Source organism: Mustelus asterias, chromosome 1 (genome assembly GCF_964213995.1).
Source record: "Mustelus asterias chromosome 1, sMusAst1.hap1.1, whole genome shotgun sequence".
Classification (NCBI taxonomy): domain Eukaryota; kingdom Metazoa; phylum Chordata; class Chondrichthyes; order Carcharhiniformes; family Triakidae; genus Mustelus; species Mustelus asterias.
The window spans coordinates 104,818,979-104,846,034 of record NC_135801.1 but is presented as its reverse complement, the minus strand read 5'-3'; the positions used below and the strand labels follow the sequence as shown (position 1 = coordinate 104,846,034).

Sequence of the window (27,056 nt, the reverse complement as noted above, 5' to 3'; positions counted from 1 at the left end):
ATAAGGTGGTGGTGTGCCGCCTTCTTGATCTGTTGCAGTCCATGTGGTGTAGCCTGTACACTGACAGTGGTGTTAGGGAGGGAGTTTTAGGATCAGAGAAGATCAAGGAACTGCGATATAATTCCAAGTAAGGATGATGTGCGACTTGGAGGGGAACTTACAGGTGGCGATATACACGTGTGTGCGCTGCCCCTGACCTTCAAACTGGTAGTGGTTGTGGATTTGGAAGGCGCTATCGAACAGACCTTGGCAAAATGCTGTAGCGCGTGGTATAATGTACTCTTACCTCATTTGCTTCAGTTTTCTGAATGTACAGTCATCAAACGATGTATATTTGCTAGCCTCTCATTGTTGCTATTCTCTTTCTATGTCAGAGTTGCAGTCTGTTTGGAAAGCTATGAGTCTAAAAGATAATTTACTCGCAGACTGGAGCCTGTTCTAGAATTCTATTTTTTCCCTCAGTTTTGCGTAGCTATTTCCAAAGGTAAGTTTATCAGTAAATTTTAGAGTCTGACAGGTACAATATCCATACAGGCATTCTATTGATACTTTGATGATGTCAGGTGGTACGCTGATTCAGAGAATAGAGTGTAAAAACCAGCATAGACCTGTCGGGATGAATGGCCTGTTTGTGCTCTAGATTTCATGTACTGGTTAAAATTCTGGTCTCATTACTACAGCCATCAGTCCTGAGGATTCGTAATGCAAGGGGAAATTTTAGTCATGTGTGCTGCTGGCAGCAGTATGAATTTATCCGATTCTCAACATGGTGTCAGCATAGGGTAATCCAAAATCAGCAAAGGAAAGCCAGCTGATGTTCCACCTACCACACCCCAATCAGGGCGCGTCAGTGCCTCAGGTCCAGCAGCAGGAGTCCACTGCCCTGGGTGAAATTACCATTTTCTTACTTTTACCTATATTCTCTCTACAATATTGCCAATTTGATCCAAGCTATGACAGTGTGCCACTTACTGCACTATATGCAAATTTCAAAATTATAACAGCATGACTCTTATGATCATGAAAGCCACTCAGTGCCTACACTCACCTACACTGTTCAATAACAGATGATTCTTAGGTTATATATCGCCTCGGCTTATATACAAAACTAATGATCTAAAGACTCCTCCGCCTGCCACTTCAGTCAAGGGTACGTTTATTTTTTTCATTCATAGGATATTGGCATCACTGGTGAAACAAATCGATTTCTTTCAGTACTGCACGTTCTACACTACAATTATGGTTAACATTTACAATATTCATTACAGCCGGAATTCTTTGATCTTACATGGTCCCCTACTGCTGCCAGCGAGAATGGAGAATGTGGCACTCAGCCAAATCTCCGTTCTCGGCAGCGGGACCGGATAATTCCATCCGCAGGTGAGGTTGGAGAATTACGACCTACATGTCAAACGTAGCCAGAGGGATTTTGCACTGGTTATACTCCCTTGGTGCACAATGATGGAGGGTCTGAGATATGATTTTTCCCCATTGCACCTTTGCGGCAGTTGCTCCAAGCTTTAGTTCATCCCTTAGTATATAGTCTGGACCGCAGAATATGCCAAACCCAGGTATGTTCTGTCCACAATGGGCAGGATAAAGGTAATCTGGCAAATCATCCATCAGACTTCTCACCTCCCATCACCTTGCTGCTGCTGATTGTGTCATTATTCAGCACTGCACCTGGGATGTTGGAACCATAGAATACCTGCAGTGCAGAAGGAAGCCATTTGGCCCATCGAGTCTGCACTGACTCTCTGAAAGAGGATCTTACCCAGGAGGAAACCCACACAGGCATGGGGATAATGTGCAGACTCCACACAGTGACTCAAGGCTGGAATTGAACCCAGGTCCCTGGTGCTGTGAGGCAGCAGGCGGCATGGTGGCACAGTGGTTAGCATTGCTGCCTCATAACACCAGGGACCCGGGTTCAATTCCAGCCTTGGGTCAATGTCTGTGCAGAGTCTGCACATTATCCCTGTGTCTGTGTGGCTTTCCTCAGATGCTCCAGTTTCCTCCCATAGTCCAAAAAATATGCTGGTTAGGTGCATTGGCCATACTAAATTCTCTCTCAATGTACCCGAAAAGGTGCCGTAGTGTGGCGACTTTCACAGTAACTTCATTGTAATATTAATGTAAGCCTACTTGTTACACTAATAAATAAACTTAAAAACTTTAATCACTGTGCTATCATGCTGTATCCACTGTGCCCAACCATCTCATTATAATCAGGTGGAGTGAATTAAACTGGCTAAAAAGTGGTCTCCGCCATCATTAAGGATGAGAATGTTAATGGAACCTGCTCCTTTGATTAGTTGTTTAATTGTCCAATCATGATTGGTTGTGGCAGGACTGCAGAGCTTTCATCTGATCCATTGGGTCTGCGATTGTTGAGTTCTTGTCTATGCCAGTTGCTTTGCTGTTTATCACAGAATCCCTAAAGTGCAGAGGGAGCCATTTGGCCCATCAAATCTGCACCGACTCTCTGACAGAGCATCCACCCAGGCCCTATTCCCGTAATCCCGCATATTTACCTCCTCTAACCATAGAACCATAGAAAATTACAGCTCAGAAACAGGCCTTTTGGCCCTTCTTGTCTGTGCCGAACCAACCACTAACCTATACATCTTGGGACACTAAGGGGTAATTTGGCCAGTCCACCTAACCTGCACATCTGTGGGCTTTTATGAGCTGAAACAGGCATCAACTTCATTTAGTGATTACAAATTGGCACAGAACATTTTAATCCCCTCCTTTTCTATTTATCACACACATCTGCAATTCTGAAGCCAGTGTTTTTTGCTCTTTCCAGAAGATATGTTTGGGACCCTTGAATTCCCTCACAGCGACAGCTGCCTCTCAGCACCTCTGCCAGCTTCCTCAGGAAGCTCTGCAATCTCAATGCACTGTCACAACTGCTCTGCCCATGACTAGTAAAGTGACAGCAGCCCTCAAATATTATGCCCCCAAATCCTTGCAGGATACCACGGGTCTTCTGCACCACATTAGCCAGGGAGCCATTGGGCTATAAGTTATCCAAGTTGCTGACATATCTGGCGAGCAACTTTATCAAACACTTCTAACATGATCCAATATTAACCTTAAATGGACGACTGAAAAAAACGAGTAATTATGATCCAGAAATAATTCTACATTTGTTTCCTCAAGTTGCATTTTCAAATTCATTTGTATACATAAATGAAACAAACAAACAACTGGGAGTTCCTTGTAAATGTTCCAAAATCCTGTCTTCGCTCCTCACATTGTTTGGTTTGCTATTTACATACCTCCATTGCCACAAGTCATTCCTCCGCCAGAGACCTGTTCTCTGGTCTCTGCTATTCCAACTCTATAATTGACTACTACGATTTGCAAGCTAGTGGTTGGTTCACACCCTTTAACTTGTCACCTTCAGCTAAACATCTTTTCCCACTTCCCTGGCTGAGAACAAGAGCTTGACCTGGCATGAACTATGTTGTACCATGGTGTATAGTGCAACCACATGCCAGGATGTTGTGATTATAAAGTTGCTCATTGCAAATCTTACTCAACAGCAAATTAATATGTTTATCTTCTGATGTCACCATTGCACAGTGTGGGTGTGGTACACTCCCTCGATGCACATTTCTTCAATTTGCTGGATCCTGGCCTTCAGTAGACTATTGTCATCATTCAATTAACAAAACAAGGGCCATTGCCATTTAAAACTTACTTCTTTCAAAGCACAGAATCTGTACATCTAATCAGCGGTGAGGCTTTGCACAACTCGCTTTGTGGAATCTTCTCAGATTGCACCAATGTTTGGAACTATCTGTATCCCTTCGATGGATGGGTTAAACATAGTGTCAACTATCACTTACTGAGGTAGAGCTGTTGTGGTATCTATCTGGGCACGTGACAGCTTGGCACTTCAGCACAGCCACTACTGGCATTCATGTTGTCAGCAGACAGGCTCAATTTTTAACTACATTAGCTTTCATGACAGTTTTCCCCACCTGTGCCCTGTTATCATCCTTTAGTAGTCTTAAGAAAACACTGTGGTAGGTTTTTACAGGCTAGCACTTCTGTTGTGGAACTTCACATGATAGAAGCAGTTTGGGTTTGGGGTGGAGTGGGGTGGGTAGGGGCAGGGAAGATGATGTTTCTTGGAAGTTTTCAATCAGAAAGATTAATTCATAACATCTATCTGATGAGATAATCTTGTATCAATGGCGTTTTTTGAGTTGACGTTGTCGGCCTACTACACAAAAAGGCTTGAAATTCGTTATTAATTAAGCAACCTACCCAACTCGGAGAGGCCATAAGAATAGTTCTTCTGACCAATGGCAACATATAATGCTGGAATACTGGGCTGTCTTGGGTAGTGAGGACAGTTGATTGTAGAGCTGGAGGAGGTTACAGAGATAGGGAAGGTTGAAGCCATAAAATCAATTTGAAAAAGTGAGTAAAAATGTTAAAATTAAGGGATTGCCAGACTGGAAGCCAATATAGCTCAGCAAGTACAGGGATAGTGAGTGAACAGAGCTTGGTGTGAGTCAAGTTATAGGCAGTAGAGGTTTTGAATAAGCTCATGTTTACCTAGAGTGGAAAATGGGAAGCTGACCAGGACAGCATTCTTTAGAAGAGGCTAAAAATACATTTAACCAGGAAGTTACAGAAATTTTATGATGATTTGTTTGTGTGCCAATGATTCATTTTCATTGTTGTGTGATTAGCACAATATTCGATTACAAATCTAATTGGTCTGAAACCTTCCTACTTGCTTAGTCACTAACTCCCAAATGATTTGGACCAGTTGTTTACCTGGCTTTGATCATGATTCATTCAGGTACAAATTATTCCTGCACCTACCATTTATTTGATAGCAAGATACATTCTGAAACAAGATACACATCAATGTTTCTCCTCCGAAGTACAATGCCTTTATTAAATTTCAAGAATACAAACAACTCAAGGAAATATATTGTATTAAAATCAGGATTGCTAAACTGTCAAAGTTATGTTTATCTGGGTTCCTAAATGCTGAATACATCAGTGAAATGAGTTGAACTGTCCCCATGGTTATAGAACAATAGCAAGATGTGTCAATGGTACAGCAATGGGCAAAATCTGCTTTCTTCACTCTTGGGAGCAAACGTTGACTGTTTACTGTGAGTGACTTTAAAAATGACAAAAAGTACAAGATATGGGACAAGTTCTTTTGTTAAATGATTAGGTGCATTGACTATGCTAAATTCTCCTTCAGTGTACCCAAACACAGCAGGCAGCATGGTGGCACAGTGGTTAACACTGCTGCCTCACAGCGCCAGGGACCTGGGTTCAATTCCGGCCTCGGGTCACTGTCTGCGTTGAGTTTGCACATTCTCCCCGTGTCTGCATGGTTTTCCTCCGGGTGCTCCGGTTTCCACCCACAGTCCAAAGATGTGCGGGTTAGGTTGACTGGACATGCTAAATTGACCCTAGTGTCAGGGGGATTAGCAGGGTAAACATGTGGGGTTACGGGAATAGGGTCTGGGTGGGATTGTGGTCGGTGCAGACTCGATGGGCCGAATGGCCTCCTTCTGTACTGTAGGGATTCTATGATTCTATGCACAGGTGCTGGAGTGTGGCGACTAGGGGATTTTCACAGTAACTTCATTGCAGCATTAATGTAAGCCTACTTGTGACACTAATAAATAAACTTTAAATGGTTATTGAAGTTCCCACAAAAATATTCCAAAAGCCAAAAGGGCTGAAGTGATTTGAATTCAAAGTCGGGCTGATTTGGTTCCAGGTGAGCTATTAGTGAAAACAGAGCCATTTAAACTAAGAAAAACTAGCATTGACATTGGACCTCCAAAACCACAGGACATAAAGTATTCACAGCCAATGAAGTACTTCTTTTGAAATGAATTCACTGATGCAAGATAGGAAAATCAGCAGTCAAATTCACCCAGCAAGCTCAACACAAACAGCAGTGTGATAATGACTAGATAATCTGCTTTTCTGATGTTGATTTAGGGATAAATATTAGCCAAGAATATCCCCTCTCCCTCTTCAACATAGTGCTATGAATTTTTTCCATTCACCTGAGAGGCCACGAAGGGCCTCAGTTTAACATCTCATCTGAAAGATGGTACCTTCGACAGTACAGCACACCCTCAGTACCGCACTGGAGTATCAGTTTTGATTTTTGTGCTCAAGTCCCAGAGAGGAACTCAAACCCATAACCTTCTGATTCACAGGGATGAGTGCTGCCAACTGAGCCACGTTTGACAGTTTTCTGTGCATATTCTTTCTCTGCATTCACAATGCCACATGAAATATCACACACAAAACATTGGTCCACTTCCATATTTCACCCTCTTATTTTGCCCCAGATCTCAACTGCAATTCTCCAGCCCTTGAGAGCAAGGGGGAGAGAGAGACCCATACATGGGCACGGTACGGTAGCACAGTGGTTAGCACTGCTGCTTCACAGCTCCAGGGACCTGGGTTCGATTCCCGGCTTGGGTCACTGTCTGTGTAGAGTTTGCACATTCTCCTTGTGTCTGCGTGGGTTTCCTCCGGGTGCTCCGGTTTCCTCCCACAGTCCAAAGATGTGCGGGTTAGGTTGATTGGCCATGCTAAAAATTGCCCCTTAGAGTCCTGGGATGCGTAGGTTAGAGGGATTAGCGGGTAAAATATGTAGGGATATGGGGGCCTGGGTGGGATTGTGGTCGGTGCAGACTCGATGGGCCGAATGGCCTCCTTCTGCACTGTAGGGTTTCTATGATTCTTTCTATGTTCAGCACAACATTTAGAGAACCATCCGTTAGCTAAGGACTGATGTGGGGAGAGATGGAAATACAATTCAAACAATTTAATTTGTTTCTTTCTCTAAAATCTGAGTTCAGATTGTGACTTTACAATAATGAGAAGTGCAAATTGCTTTATGTACCTGGCTGAAAAATCAGTTAATAGCCTTTGGATCTTACATAACATTTTTAACATTTTAAAACTAATTTAATCTTATGCCTGCTCCCTTGATTCTTGAGTGCAGGAGGTTGGGTGATGGTGGAGTTAGAGCAACATTCAAGACAATGTTTCGAAAATAACAGTTCCCATTTAGTTTAGTTTATTTGTGTCACAAGTAGGCTTATATTAACACTGCAATGAAGTCAATGTGAAAATGTCCTAGTCGCCTAGTCGCACCTGTTCAGGTACACTGAGGGAGAATTTAGCATGGCCAATGCAACTAACCAGCATGTATTTTGGACAGTGGGAGGAAACCGGAGCACCCGGAGGAAACCCAGGCAGACGTGGGGAGAATGTGCAAACTCCACACAGGCAGTGACCCAAGCCGGGAATCGAACCCGGGTCCCCGGCGCTGAGAGACAGCAGTGCTAACCACTGTGCCACCATGTCGCATTTGATCCAATCTCTGATCTGTAAGCATCACTGTACAAGTGCTGGTGACTGTACCTTACTGACTTCGGAGGTAGAGTATTTACATTTCTGTCTGCTTCACCATGAGAAGCAGAAATTAATTTACTTTAGCCCCACTTTGAAAAAGCTGACTAAAATTCCCCTTGTAGTAAAATCCAGAGTTAGCATAATTTAAGATGTATTTTGCTCTTCCTCTATTTTTGTCTGCCAGCTAAAATACCAGTAGAGTCGTTCTTATTTACTTACCTAAAGTGATGGATTTCACTGCAGTCCACAGTTAAGCTGAGTGTCATTAATCAATGTAGTAACGCATTTTTTATACTCTTGGGCAAGTCGGATACTGGACCGAGATGTTTAAGTATTCGAGACTGAAAAGTCACAGCCCTGTCAATGGGCAGTTTGGTTCGGAACGCAGGGTGAGGAGACAGGACTTCATCGTGGCCATTCATGGGACTGGATTCAGTCGAGTTAAAAAGTTAGGTTTTGTACAAAGTTTGGACCACTGAAACATTCTAAAGATATTTATTTTTACAGTAAAGCATAGCAAAGGACTCCCACTGCTCCCTCCATAAATACAACCTTTAAATCACACTTGTTTAAAGTTATCTTTAGCAACTTGCTGCATTTTAAAGGTGGCTTCCTTATAAGGATTCTATTTTCTCAATTACTGAGGGAGACATAAACCATGTCTGTTATAACAGAGGTCACAGTATATCTGAATGGCTTAGAATAAGCTAACCAGATGTTCCAGTTTAACACAGGATAGTTCCATTTTTGATAATACTATTCTGGTTATATTTTCCTTTGGTGATCCAATTGTCTGGTTTTAATTTTTAAATGCTACTAAAATTTGTTTTTTTCTGAAAAAGTCAATTGATCCCAACTGGTCCACCTCCTTCACTCATCAGCCTATATTTTAGGATGTCCGACAGCTCATTGGTGTTTGTTAAGAAGCCTCCCTCTTTATGAAGAATTGTTTGGCGGATCTATTATTTAAATAAGGAGAGGAGCCAGAGGACAAAAGCTTTTTCATCACAATGATACCATGTGCAAATGGTGGGTTGGTGCATTTTATATTTAAAACATTGCCTTGTGTCAGAAAAGGGTCAGCAAGAATATTTTTCATAGATTATTATGTTCCTTTTAAAAAAGTACCCTCACCACCATGACCCCAACCACTTTATGGCTCCTAGTTATTGCAGTAGAATTTCCTCGATTCAAACATTCGAAATTTTGCCAAATTGTGTTATGAACTTTATCTTTGCACACTAACGAATGATGTTAAGTTTTACTGTAGTGTTTGAGGGAGAACGAAGCTAACTGCCACTGCACTGCATGCTGGCAAACAACAGCGCAAGCTCACATTACTTTTCCTCTGCTCTTTCTCAACAAAACCATCCAAAAGTCTTCTGCAGAGTGCTGCAAATGTAAGCAAACAATCCACCTTTTCTTCTGTTAATAAATGTTTCTGTGGCACTCGACGTTCCTGCCTTTCCACACCCAGCCCCAAGGCTCTTTGTCAGGGCTGTTCAACTTGCCCAAACAAGACAGAAATTTGGAAACATAATCCACCCATTCCCGCACAGTGAAACCAAGCAACCACTTCTGTATGCAAACGAGGTGGACGGGGAGGCAAAGCCAATAAACTGTGAGCAATTGTCCAAAGGCATTAACCAATTGGGTCGCGTAAATAACTACAGTTTGGTCAGGCATGAAGAGAGAAACTTGCTGCATTTTACTCGTCATTCTTCTTCCCACTAACATTCAGTTGTGGGCTGAAACAAAATGTCAATCAAAATATAAATATAAAAACACAAAAAGAAACTTGATAATGCAGTCAGTTCCACATACACGCACAGGATTAAAAATGGCACACTCTGAAGGAAAGTCTCTTATTTGAAGTATTCTTATTTCAAGAAGCTTCCATGTAATCTAATTGAATGTGCAATTGTTTTTGAACGCCAATGTCTCCACACTAACACTTCTGAAACCAAGTGCACAAAAATCGGGAACCCACAAAATGAAAGCCAAAGTTCATTTAAAATATTTCTGAAACTGTTTCGTAAAAGCCTTAGGAGAAATAAAGACATTTTCTGCGGGATATTTTCTCAGCTCAAACTGTGATTCACCTCCAGTGCTCCAAGATCAAATTTCATTCAATAAAATGTTTACCCAAAGGACACAATGAACCAAATTGGCACCATTTCCCATCCCAGCTGCCCCACAGCAACAAGGCGACTTTAGATGTACTTTGTCTAATTATTACACAAAACTGGCATATGATTCACATGGATTTATGAAAGTCCATTGTAATCCAAACTAACAGTGATTTTTCAACAAGTTCAATAAGAATGGATGCTATTTGCAACAAGGCAAAACAATAGAAAAACTACTTTGCGAACAAGAAACTGCCATTTAACAAGTCATTTTAGAAATGCTGTTTGTGCTCGGATGAATTAGAATTTGCATTTTTTTGACAGGTTAAGTCTTGCCAAAATTAGTCACTATACTCCAGGATCATTCTAGAGAGGGGGAAGTGGTGGCATAGCGGTACTGTCACTGGATTTATAATCCAGACACCCAGGTGAATGCTCTGGCGACCTGGGTTCGAATCCCAACATGGCAAATGGAGAAATTTGAATTCAATAAAAATTGGAATGAGAAGTTTAATGATGACCATGAAACCATTGTCAGTCGTTGCCAAAACCATCTGGTTCACTAATGTCCATTAGAGGCGGCACGGAGGCACAGTGGTTAGCATTGCTGCCTCACAGCGCCAGGGACCTGGATTCGATTCCCAGCTTGGGTGGTCTGTGTGGAGTTTGCACATTCTCCCTGTGTCGGCGTGGGTTTCCTCCCACAGTCCAGAGATGTGCAGGTTAGGTGGATTGGCCACAATAAATTGCCCCTTAGTGTCAGGGAGACTAGCTAGGGTAAATACATGGGATTATGGGGGTAGGGCCTGTGTGGGATGGTGGTCGGTGCAGACTCGATGGGCCGAATGACCTCCTTCTATACTGTAGGATTCTATGAGAGCAAAGGAGAGGCCCCAGCTTATATTATCCACCATTGCTTTAGACCTCTCTCTCCTAACCCCTCCATTCTCACTTTTAAGTACAAAGAGCTTGTGAACTTTGTCAATCAGATTAAAATCATCCAAGATCAGTTCAGCTATTTTTACTTCTTTCCCCTTTCCCTACCAGACCACAGCACCTCCCAAGCTTCCCCTGCTCTGGACATGAATCCATGTCCTCCAGTTTCTCTCCCATGTCCTCTCAGACCCTCAAGCTCAAGCCCATGGGCCGGCACGGTGGCACAGTGGTTAGCTCTGCTGCCTCACAGTGCTAGGGACCCAGGTTCAATTCTGGCCTCGGGTCTGCACATTCTCCTGGTGTCTGTCTGGGTGACCCGGTTTCCCCCCCACAGTCCAAAGATGTGTGGGTTAGATTGGTTAGCCATGCTAAATTGATGCTAGTGTCAGGGATTAGCAGGCTAAATAGGTGGGGCTATGGGAATAGGGCCTGGGTGGGATTGTGGTTGGTGCAGACACGATGGGCTGAATGGCCTCCTTCTGCACTGCAGGGATTTTATGATTCTATATCTCGCCCGTGTGACCCACCTCTATTACGCTGACATGATGTTCATTCCACAGCTTCTTTTCTATCCTCTATGCTAACTGATACTGTAAATAGTTCACAGTCCTCAGGCACTGTCTGTTCCCATTCAAAATTACTGCCATGAATCCTTGGTCCCTCTGTCCTTGCTTACTATTGGCCTGTGTCCTCTCCTTTTCTCTCCAAAGTCTCTGAATGCGTGTTTGTTTTTATTAGTGACACAAATAGGCTTACATTAACACTGCAATGAAGTTACTGTGAAAATCCCCTCATTGCCACACTCTGACGCCTGTTCGGGTACACTTAGGGAGAATTTAGCACGGCTAATGCACCTAACCAGCACATCTTTCGGACTGTGGGAGGAAACCGGAGCACCCGGAGGAAACCCACGCAGACATGAGGAGAACATGCAGACTCCGCACAGACACTGACCCCAAGCCAGGAATCGTGCCCGGGTCCCTGGCGCTTTGAGGCAGCAATGCTAACCACTGCACTGTCCATCAAAACCCGGTGTCCATCTTTCCCGCGACTCACAATTTAATTCTCTCCTGATCAGGTTGCCTCCCCTGCCACAACATCAGAATGACCCTAAGGGAAGAAACAAATTACATCCACTGTGACTGTGGCCATGGTGCAGCATCTTTCCTCCCCCTCCTCAACTGCACTATCCTCCTCCAGTGTCCTGTTCAGTGGGACTTTTGGTAATTCTTGTTAAACTTTGATGTAACTGTTTTGCACATTTCCATCTCAGCTTTGGGATTCCACACCACCTCTCTCTCTCTGCCCATTCTGATCAGCTGGACTGGGTCACCGATCTGGTTGGCTGCCTCTACAGCTGGATTGATCTAACCTTGCTACTGTCCCATCTCCTGGGCACAAAGTGTTCATAGAATCGCAGTGGTGTGTGCAGTTGATGAAGAGCACAGCAGAAGAGTGGGAATACAGGAGGAGAAAAAGGAGCTAAGTGATTCTTTTCTTAATAAGTGCAATCTTTAGAAAAATTCACAAAGCTGTCAGCAATGTGCACCGTTGCCACAGAGTTACACACATGTTCTATTTGATTCACTAAAAATGGCTGCGGTGACTGATTTGAGGGAACGATGTTCAATTTCATCATTCTACCAAATATTTTCAACAAACCACAAACATTTGAAGTCCTACTAACAAGGCTCACACACTTTGGAAAAAACATTTTCTTGTTTGCTGATGACTGTAGTAAACTATAATAAGAGTACAAACAAACAATGAAATGATTACATTTGTCTTGGAGTTATACAACTAAACACAAGATTAAATGGTGTTCTAGATGTCTGCAAGCTTTTCCCATTAGTTCTTTTAAGTAAAAGCAGCCAGCTATGGAGAAGGATATTAGGCAGTTTTACATGTGGTATTCCGTCAGCCATCCCTTCCCACCCCAAAATCTCTAGGGAGTGCACTTGAGCCAACTCCCTCAGACAATACCCTCCCTTATCAGAGCAGACTGCCGTCTGGTTTCCTGTCTCAAACCCACACTTCTGCTTGGGACAAGAATATAACTCTACAGTAGAGAACTTTGCTAATTATTTCTACTTCATAAAAAACAGGTTGCATAACACGTTTCTGTTTGACTACGATTGCTACATTGGTTACAGATGCTAATATTTTCATCGGTATATTATAAGTCATACCAACAAACTAACACTTGGTCAATAATAATTTTACATCATTCTTGTTTGCTACATCTATACATTTGCCAGAACAATCTGCACTCAATTCTGATGGATTAGATCATTTTTGAATCAGCATACCGACCTCTGTTGGAATACTCAGTTCGTTTCAAATGAAGCTAATTGAATGAAATTCGAGAACTTAAATATTTCATAATCGCCTGATAAAAGAACGAGACTGAGCTCCACACTGACCTTTTGAACTGACACTAACGCACAACTTGTTATGAATCAATCATTAACTATTTCAAAATGTTTCCCATCAGAATAACAGGAAAATAGATATATAAATCATTTTCTCTGTCGCCTGACGTACACATCACCAATAGATGAACAAATAAGGTCGATATCCGGTGTTTTTATTAAACTGTGGTAAGGAGTGAGAAGCACAGATTGCTATTACAGATAAATGCTTGCACAGTCTACAGTGTAAGGGCTGCTTAACCTGAAATTATTACAAATACTCTGCAGGCTCACCATCATCTGAAAAGAGAAAAATTACAAGTCATCTTTCAGGCAGAGATCCTTCATTAGAATTCAAGAACTACCATAGATTGTGGCACATGAGTCCACCCTTGACATCCAGAAAACTCCTTCTAAAAGTGGGGCTCGGTTCAAAATGTGAACTGCTGGTGTGGCCATTTTGAAAAAAAATCTAATCAACGTGACACATTTTATTGAATGAATTCTACAAGGGTATCTTTAACCACAATCAAAACACTTTATAAACCATCAAATGTATAGTCTAATTGGCATCCAATGTAAAGGATTCATCAAATCATTCAGATTTTGGCTATGGCATGACCATAAGGATCCCACTCTGGATCAAATGTGGGGTTTTCAGTTTCAGAATCATCCCTCCACAACAAATCATGTTCCTCGTCATCCATTGAATTGGATATTCTGCGTTCAGAAAAAAAAATCTGACAACAGTTTGAGCATTAATAGCACCAAATAATTTGATAAAGAAATCAAACAAAACATCAAGTGGGCAGTGCACATGTTTCCACACTCTCTCCATCCGTCATTCATTTGGCATGAACATCATCCCCAAATGACTTGTTGAGGCAGCTGAACTACGGATGTTAGATCCTCGGGTATGATTGCAATGTGAATGTTATTTCTTCACAGGGACCTCTTGATCTCATCAGTTAAATAGGATCTGAACATGTCTCGCACTAATAGCTGCATTCTTTACATAGGCCACCAGGACACCTATTCCACACAGTACTGATCCAAAACATCTCACCATCCTCATCCAGCCTACTGTTATCAGGGACATGCTCAAAACATCCCACAGGGAACTTGATTTTTGACATGATTTTGTTTGAAAATAACAATTTAATTCCATTCCGTCAGCCATGACAATTACTACTGTACATCTTACCTTCTGTGGTTTTCACTAGAACTGTTTAAATCTTTCCGCTCCACAGTTTTGTTGCTGGACACATCAAAATCCCTGAATGTTTCATCCATGTTGCCGACGTGACATGATGGGTACTTGTGTTTTGCCACTGTCTGAGAGTGGTAACTTTCTCATTGGAAACTGGTAAATTTGGCATCAAGGTCTTTTGGTAGTTTCTGAGCAATCTTGACCTTCTGCTAGACATTTTCATTCCAGATGACAGCTGTACTAACTAGTTACGGCTCTGAAATCTTTGCTCCACTTAGACTGGGACTTTCCATGCCTGACTACACAACTGCACAACTCGCGATGTGTTTCTGGTGATAATGTAATCATTCTGACGATTTGAGAACACATTCTGATAATTGCTTCTCAAGATTGGACCAGAACAAAGAACAAACAACAATACAGCACAGGAACAGGCCCTTCGGCCCTCCAGTGGCTGGTCCCAGTTGTTATGGTGCGCTGGGTCTTGGGCGTCTTCTTCAAGATAGATGCCTTTTTCCATTCTTGCACCAGTTTTGCACGAACACCGTATCTGCTTGCTGTAGCAGTTATTTAACGAGTTATTGAATGTTACGACCTTTAGCTTGAAACCAGCTTTACTTTCCATTCTGTTTTGCTAGAGAACCTATTTCTGTTCATTATTTGCCATGTGCAGTCTGCTCTGCGTGGACTTAAACTCACGTGCATCCTCATGACAACATGGCCCGTACTGCCGACCTATATTGTCTGCTTGTTCCCATTCTCCAACTTATATGATCAATAAAACATGCATCACTGGTGAAAATTGGAGGCTGAATATGGATGCAAGTATAGCATTACAGGTGATTAATTACCTGTAGCATTAACTTCACTGTCACTGTGTCAAACCCCTGGAACTCCCTTCCTATAAACACTGTGGGTGTACCTGCAACACATGGACTGCAGGGGTTCAAGAAGGCAACACACCACCACCTTCTGAAGGGTAATTAGAAATGGGCAATAACTGCTGGTCTGGCCAGTGACACCCACATCCCATGACTGAATGATATCTTAAAAAGCATGTCCAAAGATGTGCAGGTTAGGTGGACTGGCCGTGCTAAATTGCCCTTAGTGTCAGGGGGACTAGCTAGGCTAAATGCATGGGGTTATGGGGATAGGGCCTGGGTTGGGATTGTGATTGGTGCAGTCTCGATGGGCCGAATGATCTCCTTCTGCACTGTAGGATTCTATTAAAAAAATGTTTTAATTGAAAAGGCTGATACACTGAATATAGGCCTGAACATGATTTGTGGCATTGAAAAAAATGTTTTATGCTGTGCCGATTGCAACCTCATGATCCACGGTAAGTTCTGACAAAGAATTTGATCTTGTAAAGTTAATCTGTCTTTCCCATTTTTGGATGGTGCTAATATCCTTGTAGCATTTACTATATTCCATATTTTCAGCATTTGATTTCTTTCATCGCCAGAAATACGTAAAGTAAAAGTAAAGTTAATTTATTAGTGTCACGAGTAGGCTTGCATTTACACTGCAATGAAGTTACTGTGAAAATCCCCTAGTTGCCACATTCCACTGCCTGTTCAGGTACACTGAGAAAATTTAGCATGGCTAATGCACCTAACCAGCACACCTTTCAGACTGTGGGAGGAACCCAGAGTACCCGGAAGAAACCCAAGCAGACACGGGGAGAACATGCAGACTCCGCACAGACAGTGACCTAAGCCAGGAATTGAACCTGGGTCCCTGGCACTGTGAGGCAGCAACAATCTCTTTTATTCCAATACTTCCAAATGGGAAAAACAAACATTCTAGATTCTAGCATATGGTAATGTTATTATGTCATTGCCGCATTCATAAGAAATAAGAGCTGGATGAGACTATTAGGGGAGGCGATGGCCTAATGGTATTATCATAGAATCATAGAAAGAATCATAGAAACCCTACAGTGCAGAAGGAGGCCATTCGGCCCATCGAGTCTGCACCGACCACAATCCCACCCAGGCCCTACCCCCACATATTTACCCGCTAATCCCTCTAACCTACGCATCTCAGGGGCAATTTTAACCTGGCCAATCAACCTAACCCGCACATCTTTGGACTGCTATTGCTAGCTATTAATCCAAAAACTCAAACTAATGTTCTGGGGACCTGGGTTCGAATCATGCCACAGCAAGTGGTGAAATTTGAATTCAATAAAAAAAATCTGGGAATTAAGAATCTACTGATGACCATGAAACCATTGTTGATTGTCAGAAAACCCATCTGGTTCATTAATGTCCTTTAGGAAAGGAAATCTGCCGTCCTTACCTGGTCTGGCCTACGTGACTCCAGAGCCACAGCAATGTGGTTGACTCTGAACTGCTCTTGGGCAACTAGGGATGGACAATAAATGCTGGCCAACCAGCGATGCCCATGTCCCATGAGTGAGTTTTTTTTTAAAAATTAGGCTGTCGGAACCTGGTCCACTTATTTGTCATATCAAAGGTACATGTTAGTGTCCCAAGGTAGTGTTATGATAGTGCATAACAGCTGGACAATTAAAGAGCAAGGCAAGCTGAGTGCCATGTTAAATTAAGGAGAATACTATTTTTGTATTGTTACAAAGTGGCTTCTATTTTGTAATTGATGCAACAATGAGAATAATTTTGGTGTCAGCTCCTGATCTGACTCTGTAACAGTCACTTGGGTTTAACAATCCATGAAGAATAACTGGGGTACGGTGCCAGTAATGAAGAGGTCATGTGGATATTCATGATAGTATAAGTTTAAGCAGAGTTCACTCTCTTGGTTTGCAGTATGGACACACCGTCCTGCGCTCTTATATGTTCATAGGTTATCTGGTGGGAGTAGCTTCTTGCTTGTTTTTAAATTTACATGAGTGTTCTGAGTTTCTCTATTGCTGTAGTGAGGAGACTGTGCACTTACAACTGTCAAAATGGCAATTCAATGGAATTAGTATTCAATCAGTTAAACGTTTCAATGAGCTAAACTTCTTAAACTGATCAAAGCATAATAGTGTGTGATCTCTTGTCTCCTCAAGGCATTGTGCCTACTGTAAGCAAACTAAAGCTGCTCCTATGTAAGAGTGGTTGTTGGTGCCACCAGCTCTCATGGTGTGGTCTCCTGAAGCCAGAGGAAAACCCAGAGTGAATGGGGCAGGTTCACTAAGGCCATTCACCAGTAGGACCCTTTCTTTTCATATCAGCTTGCCTAAACAAAATGAGTGCATTCACTCTGGGACTGATGCAGGTTACACAAGATGCATACATCAAGAACTGCTTGTACAGACACCCCCAAAAAAATGGGTGTGTGAACAACGATAAAGCCAAATTAAAAGATCTTCATGAAAAGCAGCTTGGTTGTGTGTTGGTAATAGATGCAACACAATCATTCCGACATAATAAAGCATGACCTAGGAGGAGGTAATCAAGACAGCACCTTACCTTGTCTCTTCACTCAGTTAATGTCCCTTTCTGAGATTCTTCCTGGAAAAAGAAACAATCAGAAAATGTTATTATTTCAATTATAATAACAATGCAGAAAAGTTTGTTCAAAATAAAATTAGAAAAATCACAAATACTTCACATCACAAATCTGACTTACAACAACAGGATACCTCCTTCGTTTGTCTCAACTCCCAGAGTACTAGGAACATTCACTTTTGTGTCAGAAGGAAAATAACTGCACAGCGATACTTGATCGTCTAGTTTAAATTCAATTTGTAAACTGTTATCTCATGAAAAGCTTCAACTTTCCTGACTGGAAACAACCAGGCTGAAGTAACCACCAGTCACATAGCATGTCAATAGATAATGGCTCTGGGGGAAGGAAGGGGCTGGGGGGTGGGCTGGAACAGGGCTGCAACTCCTCTGGTAGAAAACAACCTAAACAGGAAAGAACATTGAAATAGCACTTGGAATGCATGACGCAAACCTCAGCCTTGAAACAAAGAGCAGGAAACCGCTCTGGCTGGCTGAGGTGGAGTGAAACCAGGGAGAGGCATTTACACATTCTAAACAGCCTTATTTACATGGGCAGCTGGGCCAGCTAGGGTCAGGTGGTTTTTGAGGAAATGATCATTGGCTGCTTGCCATTTATATGCTGACTGACATCGATGTGTTCTTTAGTTAGGAGAATGATTCTTTTAAACATTTAATCCAGTTTTAACCTGTTTTCTTGAGTTTGCTACTGTTTGCACACATGAACAAGTGACACCTTATGGGGATACAGATCTTTTTTAAAGAAAACAGATCCTCTTTTATTTGATACAGCTCAGTTAAACCTTGTCCACAATTCCTGGGACTGAATGAATCCCTTTTTTCACAAGGTAAAATATTATCGCTTCTGGTGCCAGTACGCAGCGCTGGCATGAATCTGGGATGTCGAAAACAATCAGGTGTTTATTAACATTATTTACAGGGCCTGTGAAATTCCCTGCATTCAGCTCCTTATTTCTTCAAAATATGGATAAAGTCCTTGGGCTTTCTCTATAGGGTCAAAACTATAGTTCCTTCACTATAAACATCAAAGCACAAAGACAGTTTATTAAACGAGTATTATTGAGTAATGCGAACCTTTATATCACTCCCCATGTTAGGTTCTTAGTCTGTGTTAGTGACAATGACAAACAAACAAATATTTTTGTAGATTGATTTCCTTATCTACACCAGGTTTAACCGTGGAAATCCACATCAATTACAGTAACCATTTAAAAAAAAATCAAACTAGCAAGCTGATCAATGTCATAGGATTTATAAGACTTTAGACTTTATGTATGAATTTGGACCACCCGAATTTAATACTGTCCCTTAACAAGCCAGTAAGAACAAAGAGCTTACCTAAACTGCCAGGGAATACAAGCACTTCCCCCACCAGATACAACTATATTTAAGCGTCTAGCCTCCTCCCTCAGCCTGTTGCCAATCAGCCCAGTCACGCCCTTATGGCTTTTAACACCAGCAAGTTAAATATTTGGCACAAGTTACAATATGACATTCTGAAAGCACAGAGCAGAAAATTCAACACCGAATCAGTATGAAGTGTTTCTTTCTTTAAAAGGATAGACCATTTTGAATGTGAATTTGGACAAATTAAGTATATATAATAAATATTCATGAGATGGATATATTAGTTTTACTTTGCATTGACCCAAGTCAAAACATTTAGTGTTTATCACTAGTTAACTCCACACCTTTCATTGATTTGACCTGTAGAGGGAACCAGTTTTGCATTGAATATTATTCTATCAGCTTAGTAGTCAAGTGCCTTTCAAAACATATGATTCCTACAGAGATTATAAACTGAGGGTAAGTAACATGGGAGTCAGCTCTATTTATTATGCTAGTGAAGCTGCACACTTAGCTCAACTCAACGTTATCAGAGGATCTCTTCGGTTTTTCCTATGAATGTGATGGATAGTGTTTTATATGTTGTATTTCGATGTATTCAAATAATTTTTGAACTGCTTTGTTTCACTGAACTGTCTTGCGCACAGGGCTTTGTGACCTATATGTTGAGATGTCTTTGAAACATTGGTATTTGAAATATTTATTCTCAGATATTTCCATCTATAAAAAAGTGGAAGAATACAGAGTATAGGTTAAGAATTTGGAGACTAGTAACTTAAGATATTTTTATTTTTTCGGTATGGTCATGAGTGTTTGGAAGAGACTTTTTATTGTGGGAGCAACAACGTTGCCTTGTAAGGGAGTGAGTACTGACCATGCAGTTTTGGTGGCTAATGGAGTTAGGTAAACATGACTGACTCTTAATACTGTACCCTCTCAAGAAATTACTGTGTGATAACTGAACCCTCAACATCATTTTCTCAATACACTTATTTAAATATCAAAAGCACACTAATATCAAATATTTGGTGCCTTCAAAGCAGAGAATTATTCATAAAATTTTAAAGGAATGTTTTAGTCAAATCACTTCATTAAACACAGAGTTAGAAAAAACAGTTCCTGATGGACAACTCCTATCCTACACCGCCAGTGGCAATGCCACTTGATGCCAACTACTGGTAAGATCTGGTTATTAGTCAAAGTTTAACTCTATGTAAGTGCACAGTTTTGAGTGATTTCAAATCTTGCCAGGGAAGCACTAAAGCAGTAGAAAAATAGTCAGACACTGGGGTGAAGGATTCAGGTGTTGCTAACGTTCAAACCGCACTTCTTTCCTATCAGCTACCCATCCCCCCCCCCACCACATTATATATGATCCCTAGTATTTTCTTACAGGAAGAACTGAATATCAGCTACTAGACTCTGAGACAGAATGAACTTTGATATAGCAGTCGCAAAATGCTGCACCAAATCACTCCTTCACCCCCCTGTACCAGCGTGAAGCTGGAAACAAGTATGGTATCACTTCACAGCTCCATCACAACAATGCTGTCTGCACACATAGGGCAACAGCCCAAGACCAGTTTTTCTCCATTGTCTGTGAGAATATAGTGGGATCCCAACAGAAAACAAAACCCAAGTAATAAACTGAGAAAACAACTGTGGCCTACGATCCATATTCACAGCAATGTTGAGAGAGATCTCTGGTTCAAGTTCCTTTGGGTATTTTTTTTGCCTCTAGTCTGTGGAACCCATAGCAAGCACCCGGTGTGAAAATCATAGTCTCCAGCTTTGTACTTTGCTCCACTGCAATTTTAATTTATTGAACCATGGCCTATCCAAAGATGCCTTGTGCTGAAAATTTAAACCACTCGGGGAGAAGGCATGTATTAATTTAGACTTGTGCTGATTTCATTCTCTAGTGCCACGCCATACTCACTTGCCAATAATCCAGACCTGGTTTTTGCATACAGTGAAAAGTATTGTTTCTTGCCCACTACACAGACAAAACATATCATTCATAGACTGCATAGGGGAGAAGGAAAGGGGAGGGTGCAGAATGTAGTGTTACAGTCATAGCTAGGGTGTAGAGAAAGATCAACATCGTGCAAGAATAGAAAAGCAGAATATTTTTTGAAAGGTGCGAAATTTGTAAATGTTGTTCAGAGGGCCTCGTGTACTCCTACAAAGAATACATAAAATGGGTGCAAGTACAGCAAGAAGTTAGCAAGACAAATGGCTCTGGCGAAGGGTTACCCAGACTCGAAACGTTGACTCTATTCTCTCTCCACAGATGCTGTCAGACCCGCTGAGATTTTCCAGCATTTTCTGTTTTTGTTTCAGATTCCAGCATCCACAGTATTTAGCTTTTAAAACAAATGGCATGTTGGTCTTTAATGCAAGAGGTTTGGAGCACAAGAATAAAGAAGTCTTGTACAGGGTTTTGGTGGGACCATACCTGGAATACAATGTGCAGTTTAGGTCTCCATATTTAAGGAAGAATATACTCGTGTTAAAAAGGGAGGCCTTGTATTGCAGTGGGTAGCATTCCTGCCTGAGTCAGAAGCTCTGGGTTCAATTCCCACACCAGGATGTGATGGCCAAGGAAAATGCATTCTTAACGTGGCCAAACACATTGATTATCAACCTGCAAACTCTTCCAACACATGCCAACGTAGAGTGGTAATAGCAGTGAGATTCCTGGTCAGCCATAGGATGGAGAAATATTTGAGCTTCTACCATCGCTACCATAGATGAAAACTAGAACATGTATGTGAAAGTAAATGCTGCCATAGCTGCACAGAGTCTGAGTGAACACACTACACCATACTTGCATTGGAGGCAGGACAGCAAATGTTATTTGATTGACTCATGAGATGAAAGGATCGTCCGATGATGAGAGGCTGAGTAAATTGCCTCTATATTCTCTGGCATTTAAATGAACAAGAAGTGATCTCATTGAAACAAACAGGATTAGAGGGGCTTGATGGCGTAAATACTGAGAGGTTGTTTTCCAAATTGGGGAATCTAGAACAGTTTCAGGGTAAGGGGTCGATCATCTAGGACTGAAATGAGGAGAAATTACTTCACTCAAAGGGTAGTGAATCATTGGAATTCTCTACCCCAGAAGATTGTGGATGCTCCATCATTGAATACAATCAGATACCAGGGATACAAAGGATATTGGAAGTGGGAGGGGAAAATGGATTTGAAGTCCAAAATCAGCCATGATCAAAGTGAATGGTGGAGCAGGCTCGATGTATGGTCTTCTTGTGCTCGTATTTCTTATGTTATGTTCTTATTAACCCTTTCAATCCCAGGGTCTGGCAGAGACCAGCTTGCATCTGTGGAACCTCAAGACTTGAGAATCCCAGAATGTTCAAGCAAGAAACATGATTACTATTAAACAATGGACACCAAAACAGGGTTAGCATATTGTTATACAGATATTTATAAAACACTGTTTTTAAAGAGGTTTACAAATTGAATACAATGAACTTATTGAGGTCCATAGTGCAACACGTTGCATTAATATATACGTATTTAACATTGCAAACGACCCCTAGAATTAACAGGAGCCAGGCACAAGCAAAATTTGAGACGGAATCCCACAGGGAATATTAGGACTGTTATTCATAAACTTGGTCAAATGGTATCTTTTAAGGTCTGTCATAAAGTAGAAGAGGTATTAGATGGGGATTGGAGAAAAGTATCTCAGCAACTGAAGGCAGTCAATTGTTCTGCGAATATAACGGAGTGCAAAACGGGGCTTCTTTATATTTGTTACTTCGTATCTTGTATTAGCGTCTGGTTTGCACACATTCTCTCACAACTGATCAGTCATGTCCCTTGAGACTAGTTTAGTTTACAGAGCTAACATCATAATAGTGTGGCTTAACAGTTGCAAAGCAAATACAGAAACTCATGATGGGCTCTACACAAACTTACTAAAAACATACATCACACAGTCAATGCTGCTCAATATTATTAATGAGGTTTCTCTGGAAAGACAAGCCATGCATGTTCATACCAGTGGAAAGCTGGCGGCTCTTCAAATAAAATATTACACCATGACACTGGGCACAACAGAATCACCCATAATGTGTACATGGCACAGATACGCGCAAGATGACGATGCTCTTTCCTACAACTTCACCCAGGTGGAAACAACCCATTAATGGAGCGACATACTATAGATTCCAAAAATTAATGCCTGACTTCACCAAGTTCCAGAATGGACTGAGCTATTAAAGTGTGGTTTGCCGCAATTATTGAGCAGCCTTTACATTTTTAGCAGTTTCACAACACAGCTGAAGGAGCGTTCACCAACATGATCAGCAGCACCTGGTTCCACTCTGTAGATTTTGCTGATCTTAGAGAGAGCGGAGGAGATATGTCCTGGCGGGGACCCAGTCCTCCAACACTCATTACGTCACTTTGATGATTTCTATGGGGCTGTATCTACTGCTGATTCACAGAACATAGCAGCATGGTGGTTAGCACTACTGCCTTGCAGCTCCAGAGACCCAGGTTCAATTCCGGCCTTGGGTGACTGTGTGGAATTTGCCTGTGTTTGCGTGGGTTTCCTCCCACAGTCTAAAGATGGGCAGATTAGGTAGATTGGCCATGCTAAATTGCCCTTTAGTGTCTAAAGATGTGTAGGTTAGATAAAGCATGGGAAATGTGTGGGGTTATGGGGATAGGGTGGGGTAGAGTTAGTGTATTTATTTGTGTCACAAGTAGGCTTACATTAACACTGCAATGAAGTTACTGTGAAAATCCCCTAGAGGGCCCAGGTAAGTTATTCTGTCAGAGAGTCAGTGCAAACTTGATGGGTTGAATGGCTTCTTCTGCACTGTACGGATTTTATGATTCTATGAACTAAATTAGAAGGCAGGAGTAGGAAGACGAACAAAGTGGGGCAGTTGGAGGATGAGCAGATTAATCAATTATTTAATTGGACTAAATAAATAAAACATGTCTGAATCCTTAACTATACTATAACAATTTATTCTAACTCAATCTATTTCTGCATTAAGTTTTTCTTCTTGTGTAACAGGTTTGAAGTGTTATTTAATTTAGTAATGTCATGCTTTGCCTTAACCTCACTATTAAGCACGGCTACTAATCAATTAATCAGATTGTATAAACAAATGCTAAACTGGACTCGCCTGTATTAAACCAACAATAAGGAAATACATTTTTAATTCACCATTATCATTTATGTTGATGGTATGTGTTAACCTCTTTTAGCATACCTCAAAAGGTGGAAATTTGTTATTGAATTACACTCTGTTTCTTTGCACAATTTATTTCTCTTTTCTCCACATTGCTTAATGCACTGAATCTTTCTGGGAGTCAGTTCTACAGACAGCAGCAGTCCTTTTGTAAGTTGTCCAACAGACTATTCTTACTGGGAGAGCCTGAGGCAATAAGGACTGATTTCACCTTGGCTCCCCTGCCAGAAGCAGGCCTTAGTGAAATTAAAATTGCTGTTGTGAACTTACTACCTGTGTTCCTGCTTCACTGTCATATTCCGGGCCTTGTGCTTGGTGGCCTGGATATCTGTCTAAATTAGGTGGCAACTTCAGAATTGAATGCAATTTGGGATCCAATGCTGAATATACATTTGGTGTAATTTCAAGGGCCAACCAGGCAGACTATATAGTTGCAAAGGAAGAGATCCCAAAAAAGCAGGTGAGATATGATTTTTATGGTGCCAGGCGGAGCAAGCGCGCTTCCCCAAGGCTTCATAAGAATAATGTAGCTATTGCCACCCTCTACTCCACCCTCCGTAACTGGTTCCCTCCCACCAAGACATTGGATATTGCTCCGGCCTCTAGCATGCAGCGCACTGGCAGTTTACTAATGAGGTCGCACCCTTGAGATGCACTTTGCCTTCTGTCTGGTTAAGGTTGTAACAGGATATGGAGCTAAGGCAGCTGGGTAGAGTTAAGATACACATCAGCCAGGATTTCATTGCATAGTAGAAGAGGCTTGAAGGGCTGAATGGCTCCAAAACCATGTATTTTAAACCTCCACAACAACGACTTCTGCGTCATGGGGAATATTTGGAAGCATGCAGTGGGTAATAATTATACAGAAATCTAGATTAAACTGTTCATCCCCTTTTAGCTAAAGATTAACCCTTTGAAAATTAAAATGGCAATTCAACTCTACACTTTTTAAAAAAAAGAGTATTCAATAAAATCTACATTAAATGTGCAAATCTTCATAAAGTGTTTGCCAACAAAGACATTAATCCCCAGACAAATGTTATCAAGATTCTGCCCCTTTGAAAAATAAATCACAGAATCAGGCCATTCAGCCTGTTGAGTCTGTGCTAGCTCTCTGAAAGAGCAATTCACTCAGTTCCACTCCTCTGCCTTTTCCCCCACCTATGCAAGTTTTCTCTCTTCAAATACTATTATTCCTTTATATTTACTATATTGAGTGTATCTTGCAGATGATGTATGTACAGGTGTTTAAAATACAGAATTCAGTGGATAGATGCAGTAATATGGAAACGTGATTTTAGAAGAAAATGTGACAAAATGAGCAATGGAGAGACTCAGAAACGGCCCAGCATCGAATTTCTTTCACCTGAGTTTGGGCAGAGTCTCGGGTTAAATGAAATGATCATCACTCGCTCGAGTGGAGCCTTGACGTACTAGGAATCTTTCCATTACAAGATCAGAATAGATCAAAATTGAAATATTTTCACATTTGACCATGTCACATTTGACAGAACAGCAAAAAAAACCCCAACAAATATCAGGAAGGTAAGCGCTGAGAAAAAGCTGTGACCATTTCATTGATACTTTTAGACTCGCCGCACAGGGTTTTGACATTAGTAATCAGTGCCACATCTTTTTTATGTGGTCCCCCCTGAAGCTCTTCGATTGAGTGCAGCACAAGGCACTTCTTCACTATGACTATACAGACAGAGATCTCTAGGTACCTTTTCACACGCCAGCACGTTACACATTATTATTCCTTACCTGGCTCACTCTTATCACCCATACCACAAAATCTTGTTTTTAGCTAAACATTTCCAAATAATTGAAGGACGGCTATATTTCTCTTTGGTGCAAGTGATCAGACAAAAGCTGCGACTTGGTATATGTTAACCCTGCAATTCTTCCTGGATGTGGCTCATTTATGGTATCTCAGATCAAAATAGTTGCTTACAGCAATAGACTTTGTGTACATTATTAAAGCTTTGTTTTTAACCAAATCTTTGTTTTGTGGGTTTCTTGTGGAATAAGAATTCAAATTAGATTGTGTTTCCCTTCGGCCAGTTCAGTTATTCTGTCAAATTGACTTCTCTCTCCTCCTGGATATGTAGTGAGAGGACTATCACTAAGGAAAAATAAATGACTTTGATACCAGGCAGCAACAGATGAGTAAACAAGCTGGAGCTTCATACATTATGCAATAGCAGCCTCACAATATACAGACAAAAATTTAGGGCACCTGATAAAATTAAATGGATATGAATGTGAATCAATGAAAGTTTGAGAGAGGGAGCCGGTTGTGAGAACGAGACAAAAAGAGTCAGAGACAGAAATACTGGGAGAAATCCCGGTTATAACTGAGTAGGAATAGGGAATATCTTCACACTGGCCCTCCATTCACTTCCACCAACAACTGAATTACAGTTTGTAGATTTCAAAACATTTCAAGCAAACCACACACACATATTAATCTGTCACTGAGCACATTAACAGTATGCTTTCAAAGTAAAACTTACTTGTCTCAGCTTAGTAAATTGCCCACTGTTGTCCTCGATTTGAATTCAAACACTCTGCTTTCTCTCTCCCTTTGAGAATGTAATGTGAATCCTACTGCCCTGAACACTGCCAATACCCTCTGCAATCACATGACCACCCAAATTTAGGGCGGGCCCAAAGGGGGAAGGGTGGAGTTATAAAAGCTCTGGATTATACTCCTAACATTGCTCAGAAACTCCTAAGACTTTCATAATCATAGTACAACTATTTATAATTCATAAACAGAACTCAACAAATTAACTTCATTTCATAGTGCCAATTTACTGAGGGTAAAATGAGCAAGCTTCTGGATCCACTGT

The 27,056-nt window shown here is 41.4% G+C and overlaps 1 protein-coding gene across 5 annotated transcripts in view; it reads right to left on the bottom strand.

The window, feature by feature from the left end:
• LOC144495671 (Krueppel-like factor 3) overlaps nucleotides 1-26,831 on the bottom strand; it is a 92,389-nt gene extending 65,558 nt beyond the window's left edge. For 4 of the 5 annotated variants that reach the window (XR_013498309.1, XM_078216000.1, XM_078215968.1 and 1 more), the window contains exons 1-2: nucleotides 26,718-26,831; nucleotides 17,561-17,602 (exon numbers count right to left, since the gene is read on the bottom strand). The gene's annotated coding sequence lies outside the window, so the exon portion shown is untranslated. Of the gene's footprint in view, nucleotides 1-17,560; nucleotides 17,603-17,720; nucleotides 18,089-26,717 lie in introns of those variants that run through there. The other variant, XM_078215980.1, reaches the window with a different exon arrangement.
• Nucleotides 26,832-27,056: the final 225 nt, after the last annotated feature.